Here is a 3738-nt window from a genome sequence, read left to right as displayed (position 1 = left end):
GTGCTTTTGTTTCCTTCCAACTGGCACATGCGCTATTACTTGAGAAACTTTGAACTGGTTATTTTAAACCCTATAATATTGGGAAGAGCATGAGACCAGAACCTCCAAGAGTTTCCAACAGAAACATTTCTCCAGTTTGCATTTGACTGCCTATCATTGGCAGTAAACCACTATTTGGCTGATGCTAGTAGTAGATGCACAATGGAATTTGGGAGTCAAAGTTCTATGTCTACTGTTGTGAAGAATAATTTTACTTAAATAAAATCCTAAGATTTGGTTATGGATGTTAGGACAGGAAAGTATTAAATTAACCTGGGGGTTGCTATGAAAAAAAAAACCACCAAGCTTTCAGTCTAGTAAATATTTTAAAAATACCTACTGTGTGCCAAACATTGTGCTAGCCCCGCAGGCTGATATAAAGTTAAATAAAACATTTCCCTGCTCTCATGAAGCTTAGAGTGTGGCTGACATATACCTGGCAATTTGTGGCTGGCAAATAACTATATGATGATATATATGTCAAAGGAGAAGGTAAATTGAGCTGAGGAGGGGGTTGCTGATGTAAAGATGGCCTGTGCTTAGCACACTGCCTGGGTATGTAGTAGGTGATTCATAAATGTTGATTGATTGTTATGTAGGAATTGAAAAGAGAGAATATTCCAAACACTGAAAAAAGCCTGAGCAAAGGGACAGTGCAGGAATATGTTCAAGAAATAGAAATAGTCCAGTTTGGTTAGGACATATGGTACATGAAGGGAAATAATATGAGATAAGGCTAAAAAATAGAGTGGAACTAGATTGTGAAGTGTTTTAATTACTAAAGAAGTCTGAGCATTTTTAGAAAGGAGACCACCAAAATCTAAGATAGGAAATGTGTCACCCAGCATCTCTGAGCTTGTTTTCTCACCTCTAAAATGGTGGTGGTAGACAAAGATGACCTCTGAGGTACCTTTCAGCTCTATGATCTATAAGATCTACGATCTTATGATCATATTTATTCTTTTGACAGACTCCAGGCAGTGAGAAGGAGTTTTCTGTTGAGAGTCTGCACTGATAGCATGGGCAAGCTGGAATAAAGGCCTCTGCTGGAGTGGCAGCAGTGAAAATAGAAAGACAAAGACAAAGACAAATGTTAATATGTGGATGCAGAATTAGCAGGAAAAGACAAATGACTGAATACAAAAAGTGAGAGAAAAGAGTCAATGATAGTGCTCAGCTACAATTATTGAGTTTATTATAACTACCAGGTCTTTTTTGCATGAATTTTTGTTTAGCAAATTTCTCATCATATACTTGTGCAGTTGGTTTTTTTAAACTCAAGTTCAAGATCATACTTTTAGCCATTAAGTTGTATCTTTTTGCTTCAGTCATATGTGGGAAGCTTAGCATGCTACTAGATGAAATGGTGTAGTCACAAGGGGGCAAAGTTTAGGGAAAAGTTAATAAACTCAGTTTTGAACTTGTTGAGTTTTAAATATCAGTGGGACAACCAAAGGGAGTCAAAAGATTTGGGCTCAAATTCCAGCTTTGATACTTCCTACATGTGTGCCTGAGAAAGTCCCTGAAGCTGTCTGTACCTCAGCTTCCTTGTCTGGAAAAATTAGAGAAGTGACACAAAAATGGTTAAAAATATCTATTTGATCCCTAAGGTCCCTTAAAAGCTCAAAATCTAGTCTGGAAGAGAGTTCTAGGAGAGAATATATAGAAATAGACAAGGAGCATGGCAAGAACCAAGCAAGGGGTATACCCACCTTTAAAAAAAAAAAAAAAAAAAAAGAGGATGAGAAGCCAGTGAAAGAGACAGAGAAGAAGCTGCTAGAACAATGAGAAGAAAACCAGAATCATAGATTTAGAGCTGGAAGAGGACTTAACAGCCCTATAGTTCAACTCCCCCATTTTATAGCTGAGGAAACTGAAGTCCAAAGAGGTCAAGTGACAGAGTAGGGATTCAAACTCACCTCTAGCCTACATCACACTGGTGGTTCTGAAGCAAAGAAGATTATCCAGAAATCAATGGTTGCCAGCATCAAAGGATGTAAGAAAGCTCAGGATTCAAAAGACACTTTGAGAACAATGCAAATGATTTATGATATTTATGGGCATTGTTGGACTTCACCAAAGCAAAACATTTCATTTATTTACTCTCAGATTGTGAGGCAGTTTAAAAGAATATATCATGGAGCAAGGGATCATTGGCAAGTGACTGATATTTCAAAACCAAATGTATCAACAAAAAGTAAATAAACATGTTTATATGTGATAATTCATATAAATGGGACCCACCTCTCTTTTCTGTTGCAGGATATTAACCAGGACAGATGCCTTGCTTAATGAGCTTCAGTTCTGACCTACTTCTTTCCCTTTCATCCAGGATTTTCTCTGTTACCACATCACATGTCTTGGGCAGGACACTTCATCTCTAGGTCTCAGTTTCCTCAACTGTAAAATCAAGAACTTGGACGAGAGGATATTTAAGGTCTCTTATATGCTAAGCCTTTGATCCTTTATCAAGACTGGTTTTGAAATGTGAGGCTAAAAATAACCTTAATTTTCTTAGGATAAATGTCCAAAAAGAACATTTTCCCAAGATACTTAATTGGATGACAAGGTTGCCTATTTTAAGTTAAGTTTTTAACAACCTCAAAAGTAAAGTAAGCACTGGTCATCTTGGCCCTAAGGGATTACTAATAACCAATCTGTGACACTAGGCAGATTCTAAGCATTTATAAATAAACAAGCAAATAAATAAATAACTGTATGCATATTTATATTTATATGAATTTATCATATGTATATAATAATTTTATTTATATGAATTATCATATATAAACATGTTTATTTGCTTTTTGTTGATACATTTGGTTTTGAAAATTATATTTATATATATGTATATATATGTGTGTGTGTATATATATGTGTATATATATGTGTGTGTGTATATGTATATATATACATATATATATATATATTCTGTTTGGAACAAGTTGAGTTTAAGATGTCTCTTGGATATGTTTTGAAATGTCTTCCAGGTAGGGGGAGATGCAAGGATTGGAAGTCAGCGGAGAGTTTGGGACAGGGTAGGTATATCTGAGAATCTGAGAATTTTCAACAAGAGATGGCAATTAAATCCATGGCAGCTGACCATGAGATCACCCAATGAAGTAGAATCAAGGGAGAAGAGGGCCCAGGACAAAAGTCTATGGGACACCAGTGGTTAGTGGGCATGACCTGGATGAAGATCCAACAAAGGAGACTGAAAAGAGGCTGTCAAATAAGTTAAAAAAAAAAAAAAAAGAACCAGGAGAGATAGGGAGAAGAGTATCAAAAAGGAGAGATCAATGGGGTAAAGAGGAAAGAGTAGCTAGTGCATGAAAAATGGCCTGGTAATACTAAGACAAATATGAAATTGTCCCTAGTCTGAAGGAACTTACTTTTCAGAGTAAACAGGAACAGATATAAATATATACAAAGTTAAAACAACATGAAAGTTAGAAGAATCATGAAAGGCTTTACAGAGGTGGCAATAGTCTAGGCACAAGGGTGTGAATGACTGATGATGACCAACCCTCATTCTCAACCCAGTCTTTACCTAACCCAAATGATGTTCTAGTTAATTATATTTCAGATAGTGTTGAGGAAGATAATTATAGTGTTGGGGGAAGGAAGGAAGGAAGGAAGGAAGGAAGGAAGGAAGGAAGGAAGGAAGGAAGGAAGGAAGGAAGGAAGGAAGGAAGGAAG

The sequence above is a fragment of the Gracilinanus agilis genome, chromosome 3, assembly GCF_016433145.1.
Source record: "Gracilinanus agilis isolate LMUSP501 chromosome 3, AgileGrace, whole genome shotgun sequence".
Classification (NCBI taxonomy): Eukaryota; Metazoa; Chordata; class Mammalia; order Didelphimorphia; family Didelphidae; genus Gracilinanus; species Gracilinanus agilis.
The sequence above is the reverse complement of the archived record's forward strand: the minus strand, read 5'-3'. Positions refer to the sequence as shown.